At 42.9% G+C, this 12,832-nt stretch overlaps 1 protein-coding gene across 2 annotated transcripts in view; it reads left to right on the top strand.

Moving 5' to 3' along the window:
* Positions 1-12,832, top strand: part of LOC127632191 (LIM domain kinase 1-like) — a 109,974-nt gene that overhangs the window by 60,573 nt on the left and 36,569 nt on the right. The window lies entirely within an intron of this gene.

The following is a 12,832-nucleotide window of genomic DNA, read 5'->3' as shown; positions in this document are numbered from 1 at the left end:
CTGAAAAGATGCGGCTAGTCGCTGAACACGGCGTGCGCGCTGTGTAGATAAGCGAGCCGTCATTGCCACGGAGTCTAGTTCTATTCCCAGGAAGGAAATGGTCTGACTGGGCTGTAGTGAGCTCTTGGTCCAATTGACTGCAAGACCCAAACTGTTCAGATGGCTGAGGAGAACTGCTCTGTGAGACAGAAGCTCTTTATGTGACTGAGCCATAATCAGCCAGTCGTCCAAATAGTTCAGAATTCGCAAACCCTGACTCCGCAGGGGTGCGAGCGCCGCATCCATGCACTTCGTGAAAGTACGGGGTGCTAAGGACAGGCCGAACGGAAGGACGGTGTATTGATAAACCTGGCCGTCGAAGGCGAATCTCAAGAATGGCCTGTGACGGGGATTTATCTGAATCTGAAAGTATGCATCTTTCAGATCGAGAGAAATAAACCAGTCCCCCTGGCGCACATGCGCGAGGAGTTTCCTGATTGTAAGCATTTTGAACGGTCTTTTTGCAAGCACCTTGTTCAAAACCCTGAGATCTAATATGGGTCTGAGGCCGCCGTCTTTCTTGGGAACAAGAAAATAACGGCTGTAAAGCCCCGACTCGCTCAGAGAGGGTGGCACTTTTTCTATGGCCCTTTTGCACAGAAGGCTTGCTATTTCTGAACGAAGCAAGCACGCTGCTTCCGTGTTCACAGTGGTTTCGAGCCGCACTATGAAGCGAGGGGGCGGCGATCAAACTGTAGCAAATAGCCCTGTTGTATTGTGCTTAACACCCACTTGGATATCCCTGGAATAGCTTCCCACGCTTTGAAGCGTAACGCTAGAGGGTGAATGGCCAATTCGCTCTGATTGCCGCACACAGAGCGCTGAACAAAATGTGTGAGCGCGTTTAGTGTGTTCATGCATGATTGCTCGCAGACAGCATGAACAGGCTGTTTTGTGAGTGACTTCCCGATTGGAATGAATGGGGAGAGAGTCACATCTGTTACGTGATGCGCAAGCACGGGACTTACACACAGAGGAATGGTTGCTGGCCGTGTAACAGAGCGGGCAGAGAATGGGCGCGCGCACGCATTTGTGGGCGCATTTATTGACTCTAGCGCTCGAGCGGTTCGTAACCGCTTTATGTGAGCGTGCTCTGGTGGGGACACGAGACATGCAGTGCTTGTGTGCAGAAGTGAACACTGGATTGTGGGCACATTTTCTACACATGGGGCTGGTCGTGTGACAGAGCGGGCAGAGAATGGGCGCGCGCACGCATTTGTGGGCGCCTTCATTGACTCTGACGCTCGAGCGGTTCGTAACCGCTTTATGAGAGCGTGCTCTGATAGGGGCACGGGATGTGTTATGCTTGTGTGTAGGGGCGAACACTGGGTTGTGGGCACTTTTTCTACACATAAGACATGTTTGCTCTTTACAAGATTTATTTGGGTCGCCGTGAAAACGCCGTTTGAGTGCAGGCAAGCGGGCAGTGTCACCGGCTTGTTGGCTGCTAAATTCACCACTGTAGTAGCCTGAGAGAAGGGGACTGACAGGGGGCAAAGCTTTGACGGTGGTCCGGCCGTGGCGGGACTGAGCCGTCGTTTGTTCAACACAGTTAGGAAGACTTCGGCTGCTCGGGTTTCAGCGTTACCTTAGATCGAGGCCCGCGGGGGGGCGGCGGTCTGCGGCGGCTGTCTGAGCACGATCGAGGGCGGCCGCCCTGTCGACGCTGAGAAGTCTGAGATTGTTGAACTGGGCGCTGTGAAGAGGCTCGTGCAGGAGGCTGATCACGTGAGCGGCCTGCAGAGGAGCTGGCGCGACGCGGCAGGAAGAGGTTCATGGCTTGGGTGGCTTTCTGGACTTCTGAGAAGCGGTCAACAATGCCACTCACCGCGGAGCCGAAGAGACCGGTTGGAGAGAGCGGTGCGTTGAGGAACGTGGAGCGCTCTGCTTCTCCCATGTCGGCTAGTGTTAGCCATAAGTGTCTCTCGGTCACAGTCAGCGAGGCCATGCACTTCCCTAGAGCTTGGGCTGCAGCTTTGGTAGCGCGAAGGGCGAGGTCTGTCGCGCTTCGTAGATCAGTAACAGCCTCTGGGTGCCTGCCTTTCTCATCCCACTCCGAAGAAGGTCTGCTTGTAGGATCTGTAAAACGGCCATTGAGTGCAGAGCAGATGCGGCTTGGCCGGCGGCGGAATAGGCACGGCCAACATAGGCGGAAGTCGCTCTGCAGGCCTTAGACGGGAGCACAGGCTTGGAACGCCATCTCGCGGAGGGCGGACAAAGGTGTGCTGCTACCGAGTCCTCGACCGGGGGGATGGAGGAGTAGCCTCTCTCAGTGGCGCCGTCCACCGACGCGAGAGAGGTGGAGACGTGTGAACGGGTCCTGGCTGAAAAAGGAGCGTTCCACGACTTTGCAAGCTCCGTATGTAATTCCGGCAGGAAGGGAGCGGCCCGGGCCGCGGGTGTAGAGCGGCGATGGCTTTGAAGAAAGCAGCCGTCGAGTCTGTTGGGTGCCTGCTCAGGGGGCGGTGACCACTCGAGCCCGAGGCGGTCGATGGCCTGTGTGAGGAGGCGTGTTAACTCCCCTTCGACTCCGGCGCGGGTCCTGCTGGATTCCTGGGCTGAGGAGGAGGCTTGGGAGCCTGTCCACTCCTCGCTGTCCGAAGCCATGATGGAACAGCGGCCCTTATCCTCCGCTCCGCTTCAGCAGATGGCAGCAGTGCGGCCGCTCGGCGGCAACTGCGCGCCCCGGGGGGGCGGGGAGGGTGAAAGCGATGCTCGAGGGAGAGGCTCCGGCGAGGCAGTCGCTTCAACCACAGTTTCCGGCAGCCTTTGTGAGCGGCGCTTCTTCCTGCGCGGCTGAGGGTAAGGCTTCTGCTTTGACCGCTTCGAGTCGAGCCCGCAGGGTCGACATCGGTAGCTCCTCGCAGAAATCGCATCCGCCCTCAGTGAGGGCGAGCTCTGCGTGCCCAAGTCCCAGGCAGAGAGCGCAGATGATGTGGCGGTCTCCTGTGCTGAGAAGGGCGCGACATGAGGCGCAAGTGGAGCGAGGCATCTTGAAAAAGACGCTCGTACTCTTTTGTGAATAGTTCGTGAGAACTAGCTTGCTGAATAAAAGGATACATCGTCGGATGGCGTAGCTCGCAGGATGGCTGAAGGTGGCTGAGACGGCCGGCTTCTTCTAGCGCTGTCCACGCTTGCTAAATGCCCCTCGAACGGCGACGTGGCTTCCAGGTCAGCGATGCGGAGAGCTTCGCTGAAGAGATGAAAATCAGGGTTCCAGCCTACGATCTACGCTTATATGCACTCTAGTCACGCCCATTTTGGCGGGCTTTGATGCAGTGAGCGCGCGGACGCCTCTCATTGGATGAGAGTTCGCCCAAGCTCGTCTATAGGCTGCAGCAGTTGCCGCAGAGCAACCTATGAGCTCGCTAGCTAGCTCGCTCAAGGTCTGCAGCTGCCGCACTGCGTTGACAATGGATACAAAAATTAAGGATAATTTTTTGGCTTCAATATCTCAGAAAAGATGAATCTTTCCCGTAGCGTAAGCTAGCTTACGCAATACGAGAGAACCTCTCGTAAGAGAACTATATGGCATCTATATGTGGCACCTATTACGTTTTATTCCGGTCTCAATTTAGCCTTTCTCAATAATCAGCATGTTATGAGCCTTTCATAACAAAGAAACTGATATTTGTCATCATCTCTGACATGGATGGCAAATAAAGACAACCAAAACCAATTTGAAATTACAAGTTATCCTAGTGGAGTTCTCTGCTGTTGAGAACATAGTCAGACTATTTATACCTACAGCCTATATACCTATATATATATAGCAAACAGTCTTTTTATGCTGCACTGTTATGTAAATTATTTATTTGTGTTAGTAGATTGTCACTTCAAGGAATATATCAAATGATACATTCAGATTTAAATTCCAAACATTTTCTTTCAGGGGACACCCCTGAACCCCCATACAGTATTTTCTAATCTATCAAAAGGCCACTTATGTCCCATGCATAGGTATATATTCTGAATTTAAAAAGAATAAAACACAAAAACTGGACTGCTTTCATTCAGCTTAAAAATGAACTGTTGATCTTATCTTTTAATATTCATATCCAAGTTTTTCAGACCTGTAGACCGTTTGCTTTGTTCTGAAATGGGGACTAAAACTGTTGCATTTTCTTCTTGGTTTGGTTCACATTCACAAGGCAACATTTCAAAATAAAATAATACTCACTTTTAAGCAAGCGGTCCCCTTATTGGTCACTATGTTTGTTCACTGTTCCAGGATTAAGCTCATCCGTTGATATACTGATTAAAATGATATGCCTGTAAAAAAATGTGTGGACCATTACAAATTTTTGAGAATTTTCTTGTGTCACCAGTTAGAAGTTGTGCTCCAAATACAAATGATTCATCACTCAGATGGATATGAGTTGTTAAGTTTCTGTCTTGGTTATTTTTATCTGTCATTAGTTGCTTTTGCATTATTTCTCCATTTAAAACGTGCCTGTTCTCACAGATCTCTCTCTCCCTCTCTCGCACGTACACACATGCACACAAGTAGCAGAATAAAGCCACATACATTTGAGTTTTATTTGTCAAAAAGTTGCAAACGCCATCCTACTAGTGATCTGCCACTATCCAAAAGAAAGAAACGATCATAATAAAATTATCTCAGGAATTATAAAACGGCTCCTATTTTAAAAGTGCAATTATATGTAATATAGTTGCCAAAAGGCTATATATGCACATTTTGATGATGAATTACAGAGAAGTGCTGAGCTATAGGGATATTGTTTGGTTCGTTAGTCCATTGGGTCTGTTTGCATTCTCACCACAAGTGAACCGCTCCAGAGTTTGTTTGCAATCGGTCCGAGACAACCTTGTTCAGGCAGTTTCGGGCCGATTGTTTTGGTGCGGATCTGAGTTCGATTACCGTGTTTATATATGCCTAAACAAACTGAACCAAGGGAGAAAATGCGCCAGGTGCCGAAACAAACCTTCCTAACGAGCCTGGAGTGAAAACGCCCTTTATCTTTTTGTACAAAAGATCCCTCAGACCCCAACAATTTGGCTGCTCTGTGCCCCCTCCAATGTCCTCATCCCTGCATATACAGTATGTATATTGTTTCATAGCCATACTGACTACTGACACAGTTGAAGTTATTATTATCCTTACCTTTGCTTGGAAGGAAATGGAGAGATCGGAACTCTTGGAACTTTAGTTGAGTGCCCCTGGTATGGGGCTTTTCACAACACACATCATTTCAAAGCAGCTTTACAGAAAATCATGCCTTAACAGAAAATGAAACCGTAATATCTGGAGTCATCATTGTGTAGTTTTATAAAAATATAATTGTAAATTTTTTATAAAATTAATAAACACATAAATAATAATTGTATTAATAACCCCAGTGAAGAAGCCGATGGCGACTGTGGCAAGGAACACAATACTCCATAAGATGTTGATTAATGGAGAAAAATAACCTTGTGAGAAACCAGACTTACTGTGGGGGCCAGTTCCCCTCTGGCTAACATTATGAATGTAATGTAAATATTAATTATGTATAGTTAAAGTCATGGTTTAAAGTTATTAAACTAAGTCTTAAGGGACAGGGTTTAAACATAGATTTTGATAAACTGTAAGATTAATACTAATGTCTTTGAATTCCATCCTATATTAACTGCAGAAGTTCACATAGATGCAATTGTCCTTGTTAATTGGCTGATAAAGGGTTTTTTGGCAATTGATAGTCCATATATTCCATTTCAAGAGTGTAGTCCATCAATAGACAGAGGTGACGCAGGCAGAGATCAATGAGGGGCAATTCAACCAGAAGGTCATTTCGGTGAGGTTTGGTGAGGTCCATCCTAAATCTAAGGTCCAGGCAGTGGTATATGAAGTATCCCAAGTAAAGCAGCCTAATTATGAGTTAATGGAAAAATTATGTATATGCCTGGCTGAATAGATGAGTCAATAGTCTAGACTTAAACTGAGTGAGAGTCCCAGTGTCAAGGAAGACTAGTCCATAGTTTAGGAGCCTAATATGAAAAGGATCAACCTCCTTTTATGGATATTGATATTCTAGGAACTATTAACAGGCCAGAATTTTGCAATCATAAAATATAGCACAAATATAGCATGGTAGAAGGTCACTTAAGTACTGCAGAGCTAGACCATTCAAAGCTTTGTACGTAGTTAACAGAATTTTAAAATTAATACGGAATTTAACAGGTAGCCAATGTAACGATGATAAAATGGGGCTAATATGATCATATTTCTTGGTTCTCGTCAGCACTCTGGCTGCTGCATTTTGAACCAATTGAAGTTTATTTATTGATCTTGCTGGACATCCTCCCAGTAATGCATTACAATAATCTAGTCTTGAGGTCATGAATGCATGAATTCGTTTTTCGGCATCAGCAACAGAGAGCATATGCCTTAATTTAGCAATATTTCTTAGGTGGAAGAATGCTGTTCTACAAACATTGGCAATTTGATTTTCAAAGGACAGATTGGTATCAAATATAGCAAGTTCTTCGCTGTTGAAGATGACGTAACAGTACATCCATCAGGGGTCAAATTATATTTTTGTAGACTCATTTACATAGACAAAATAATAGTGGTCTGATAAATAGGACCTAAACCATGCTTATGCGAGTCCACAAATGCCAACAGAATTCTCAAGCTTGTCCAAGAGATTGTCATGATATGTGGTGTTGAAGGCAGCACTAAGATCTAAAAGCACTAGAAGAGAAATGTAGCCACGGTCAGTTGATAAGAGCAAGTCATTTGTAACTCTGATAAGAGCAGTCTCTGTACTGTGAAACATCTGGATACGTCTGGATATATGGCAGGTTATAATGCTCTTCTCCATCATTTCATCATTGTTTGATGAATTATTGCTGTCATGATTGATAGAAAATGCACAGAAATATCTCTGAAAATTAACATTTCGTTAACCACATGTTATTTGCTGCAGGAAAATATCATGTAACTTTTGAAAAGGTATAATCTATAATAAGACCGTTACTGTTCAAGGAGGCTTGTTTGAGTTTATAGAATAAAACCGACTTAATTTGATTTGAATATTATAATGGTGCAGATAACGGTTGGTTAAACTCTATCAAAGGGGTTTGGTGATTTGGTTTTTGCACTGAAAGCTGCACAGTACACAACTATTCAGTGAATTTTCCCCTAAATCTCTGGCCTGCTTGAGCTGAAATGCTGACTGCGTCTACACTGCTTTCATTGCTTGTTGGTTTTCCAGAGCACACTGGGTGATTTAGTGACAAACGGATGGCTTCAGGCATTGCAATCCCAGTAATTAAACTCCCCTGACCTGTAAGTGAATTAAAGATGTCCTGTGTGCACTTCCTGTATTTGATTGACAGGCACTCATCTTCATTAGAGGAGCATCAGCAGATGAAAGTCTGTAGACTGCGAGTCAGTTTCTATGAGGAAGCAGATTCACCTGCTTTAAACATCAACTGTAGTGACCTGGAAACACTAGAATAAACAGGCTGTGCTGAGTAGCTGCTTGTTGCCTGAAGCTTTCAGTGTTTTTTTTATAATCATTTCATTTGTGAAGTTTACTGTTGAACTTTTTAAGAAATCATATTTTCTCACCTTTGCCCCAAAATACCAAATCTGCCTTAGGCATTGAGGGAACATCATGCAGGGACGCATTGCCCCATAATATTCAGATAATTGCTGAACAAATATTGGTTTTTGGGTATGTCCAAACATGGTTTGCAGACATGGGACAATGATAAATATTACATAGTATTGTAAATTATACATTTTGAATCTTTTTTTCTAATTTCTTTTCTAATCCTATTTATTACACGACTACTTGCCAAACAAGTAAATTAATTGACATGAAATATTGATTTGAGTACTTGTAGAAAAGATGACAGGACAAGTGATATACAGTGAGGAAAATAAGTATTTGAACACCCTGCTATTTTGCAAGTTCTCCCACTTAGAAATCATGCAGGGGTCTGAAATTGTCATCGTAGGTGCATGTCCACTGTGAGAGACATAATCTAAAAAAAAAAAATCCAGAAATCACAATGTATGATTTTTTAACTATTTATTTGTATGATACAGCTGCAAATAAGTATTTGAACACCTGTCTATCAGCTAGAATTCTGACCCTCAAAGACCTGTTAGTCTGCCTTTAAAATGTCCACCTCCACTCCATTTATTATCCTAAATTAGATGCACCTGTTTGAGGTCTTTAGCTGCATAAAGACACCTGTCCACCCCATACAATCAGTAAGAATCCAACTACTAACATGGCCAAGACCAAAGAGCTGTCCAAAGACACTAGAGACAAAATTGTACACCTCCACAAGGCGGGAAAGGGCTACGGGGAAATTGCCAAGCAGCTTGGTGAAAAAAGGTCCACTGTTGGAGCAATCATTAGAAAATGGATGAAGCTAAACATGACTGTCAATCTCCCTCGGACTGGGGCTCCATGCAAGATCTCACCTCGTGGGGTCTCAATGATCCTAAGAAAGGTGAGAAATCAGCCCAGAACTACACGGGAGGAGCTGGTCAATTACCTGAACAGAGCTGGGACCACCGTTTCCAAGGTTACTGTTGGTAATACACTAAGACGTTTTAGTTTGAAATCATGCATGGCACGGAAGGTTCCCCTGCTTAAACCAGCACATGTCAAGGCCCGTCTTAAGTTTGCCAATGACCATTTGGATGATCCAGAGGAGTCATGGGAGAAAGTCATGTGGTCAGATGAGACCAAAATAGAACTTTTTGGTCGTAATTCCACTAACCGTGTTTGGAGGAAGAAGAATGATGAGTACCATCCCAAGAACACCATCCCTACTGTGAAGCATGGGGGTGGTAGCATCATGCTTTGGGGGTGTTTTTCTGCACATGGGACAGGGCGACTGCACTGTATTAAGGAGAGGATGATCGGGGCCATGTATTGTGAGATTTTGGGGAACAACCTCCTTCCCTCAGTTAGAGCATTGAAGATGGGTCAAGGCTGGGTCTTCCAACATGACAATGACCCGAAGCACACAGCCAGGATAACCAAGGAGTGGCTCTGTAAGAAGCATATCAAGGTTCTGGCGTGGCCTAGCCAGTCTCCAGACCTAAACCCAATAGAGAATCTTTGGAGGGAGCTCAAACTCCGTGTTTCTCAGCGACAGCCCAGAAACCTGACTGATCTAGAGAAGATCTGTGTGGAGGAGTGGGCCAGAATCCCTCCTGCAGTGTGTGCAAACCTGGTGAAAAACTACAGGAAACGTTTGACCTCTGTAATTGCAAACAAAGGCTACTGTACCAAATATTAACATTGATTTTCTCAGGTGTTCAAATACTTATTTGCAGCTGTATCATTCAAATAAATAGTAAAAAAATCATACATTGTGATTTCTGGATTATTTTTTTTAGATTATGTCTCTCACAGTGGACATGCACCTACGATGACAATTTCAGACCCCTCCATGATTTCTAAGTGGGAGAACTTGCAAAATAGCAGGGTGTTCAAATACTTATTTTCCTCACTGTATGCCCGGATGATCATCATTCAAATATTTGTCCGCTAAAAATCGTGATTGACCAATCATAATCCAGTATTCCAGAGAGCCGTGTAATAATCCATGTTGAAATGCCATTCTCTGTTATTTAATCTTCAACCCACAAATGCTACATTATTTCAACACCGTTACAGTACGCTGGGAAGTAAATATTTGAATAGATTTTTACTCTATATGATTATCTGAACCAAAGTCCTTTTCAAGGTTAGTCAGTCCACTTGGTGGTCATCTTTGGAATGCTACCAGATGGCTAATTTTCTATGTAAACAAGCAGCAAAAAAAAAATAAATGCAGCTCCTATCTACTTGAATGGGTAAAGCCCAAAATCTCCAAAACGGTTGGTCAAGATTACGATGAAAGAACATGTTTCAAATCAACAGTAAAACCTGATAACAATAGTATCATAAATTGCATTTCTTTAGATCATGCAAACCAAAAAAAAACAATATTTTTCAGGCTGGTCCAGCTAATGTGCATGTGCGTTCCCAAGATCATGGACAGGCAATGACTGTAGGGTTTGTCTCTTTTAACTGTAAAGATTTCCTTCCCTACAACTGCCATATTGGGTGTTCCAATTTCCTCCTTTTCTTTTAATACAACTGCTCCATCTTGGGCTAAAGGGTCTCTTTTTAAACTGTGGAAATTGTAATAGTTTCACCTTATGATAAATGACAGATTTGGGGTTGAAGGTCAATGCAAGGAGTATCCAGTATTAGAGGTTCACTTATAATGTTTTTTGGTGATACCAATAATAACTAAGGTGGAGTGGAAGGATGAAAAACGATTAATCAGACAATATTTCTTTTTCCTTACTATGACGGGCACAGACAAAGAGTCTTAGATTAATAATATCACAGATGCAGTTTATTGTTCAACCAAAATCCCATTAATAACTAGAAACAAAACGAAGATTTGTTTCACAATGCAGGACTTTTAAGTATAAACAAGCCCGAAACACACCAGGAACTCTTATTTTGAAATGACAAAATGACTATTGGCATAGATTTTTGCCAGTAACTAGTTCTAAAAAGCAACTATTGGCACAGATTAATGGATAAAACTGATAAATTGGTCTACCTTTATCCAGTATCCCCATCAGTCTTTGCTGAATCTTATCTATCTGTGAATGATAAAGGTCCAAAAACATAGTCATGACTAATGTCAGTAGTGTCCACTAAACACTACTAACAATACATAAATTGAGCTCAAGTGTAGAAAGACTAGTCCTCTGATAGAGAAGCATGTTATCCAGACATCAGTGTGTTTCCTCAATGTCCACTACCAGCATGAGTCTGTGTCTCTTATCAGACCCATTCATGAGAATATCTCCAAATGCTGAAAATGTTATTGTAAATATTCTACAGAATTAGGTTCTTTTGTTTTTCAGAATTACATAGAAATTCTCTCTGTTGTCTGATTCATTCCTTTTCAGTGACTTTATTCCCATCTAGTCTCAACCCACAGTTCGTTCACTGACTGTCTGGTGTACATCACATATAGAAATGGGAAGAGCTAGTTGAAATCTACTGGCGTCTACACAACTTTCAGTTTTCAGTGTGGACATGTTTTATCATTCTGCCTGGAAACAAAGCACTTCATTGGAAGAACTAACTACTGGATTTCACAGAGTTTTATTTTAGTGGCATTAAATCTTGGAAAGATATTCAGAGTTTTGTTTGAGGCACTCAATAGCAAGTAAATAAGATGAATAAGAAGAACTATATATTCCCCTTTGTTTTCAGAGTTATGTCTGTTAAAGTATTAGTAAATTAATAGTAGTAGTTATGATTCTTAGTTCATCCATCCAAACTCTACATGGTGCAATTTGACATCTCTCTTTGTCTAACATTTAAATTACTTCAGTTGTTTGCAAGTAAGCCGGTTTCACTACAGTGTGCAACAAGAGGTTTTTTTGTAGCCCTCCTCCACCTCAGGACCACAGGTCTAAATCTGCTTCAAGTGGATTGTATGTGAGTCGAATTCTGCTGCAGCAGAAACAGAAATGTAAGCAGATCTAGTCCCCCAATACCAAACCTACAATCCTGTCATATCCATTATAACACATTACATTTATTCAGGGATTTGGGACGAGTGGGTTGGGACCAAAGTCTTGGCTAGGCATGTGACGGTTTTTGATTAAACTGTATATCACAGTAAATTATATGCACAATATTGTAATTGTGGGCACGTCAAAATACTGCAAGTAATTCCAGTTAACGTTTTATCCAAATTGTTAAGATTTTTCTGATCGCACAGTAGTTTTTATCTCATTAACAATTCAAGATTCACGACACTGCGTGTATGTGGCACAAATGACACATGCTTTCTCTGATGTAACCACACCAGCGTGGACGAGAAACGTGGATAAAGGAGGAACACAGCTGATCCTTTATCCACCTTCTAAAAGGGTTAAGTCTTAAGTGTGGAAGTATTTTGGGTTCCATATATATGCAGAGGGATTGTTAGTTGGAGATGGTTTCCCCTTATGTAAAATATGTGGGAGAAAAGTGGTCGCGAAACACAGGAACACCTCCAACGTCTTTGCTCATCTGCGGAACAATCGTCCCATGCAATTCAGTGAGATAAATGTAAGTTGTGACCGTTCTGATCTTTTTTCAAACTTTTTGAAAACTGTGAGACAACACTCTCAGAGACAACTAGCTAAGTGACAACTAAGACGACAAAGAAAGGGAACTGTTGTTGCCATTTGCAGATAATGTGTAGCTTGCTTTCAAGTGGCCCAAGAGTAGTTTGCTAAAACTCTGCTAGCCACACAGTAACCTTTGCGTCTTATTGTAAAAACTATGAGCTGGCTTGATAAAATTAGTCCAGCCTTACTTTAACATTAGCCTCAACAAGACAAGGTCTGTCCTGATCTGTAATGATCAGTGGCCCCATGGCAGAATGAACATTTCAATATTAGACATCAACTAAATGTTATATTTTGCTGTGTATGTATGGTGTCGATGGTAGTTTTGTTTTTTACTTTCAGGGTTCTTTTCAAAGTGCTTTGTTATCTGTTCATTTAAATGCCATTTTGGAATTGAAAAGGTAATTAAACTTGTTGTTAAGAGAACAACAATAAAGTTTGTTTATTGTTCATCCCGTTTTTGTAATGGAATTCAATACCTTGATAATACCGTTTACCATTATAAAAGCTTCAGCAAATATCACGCTGGCACATGCCTAGTCTTGGCTACGATGTGAGTCGTACAGTCTGATGTAATGGTGCGCAGTGTGCCATGGCTTTTACCCAAGATCTCACTGGGATCATATC

Source organism: Xyrauchen texanus, chromosome 38, assembly GCF_025860055.1.
Source record: "Xyrauchen texanus isolate HMW12.3.18 chromosome 38, RBS_HiC_50CHRs, whole genome shotgun sequence".
Classification (NCBI taxonomy): Eukaryota; Metazoa; Chordata; class Actinopteri; order Cypriniformes; family Catostomidae; genus Xyrauchen; species Xyrauchen texanus.
This window is presented reverse-complemented; position numbering and strand designations above follow the sequence as displayed.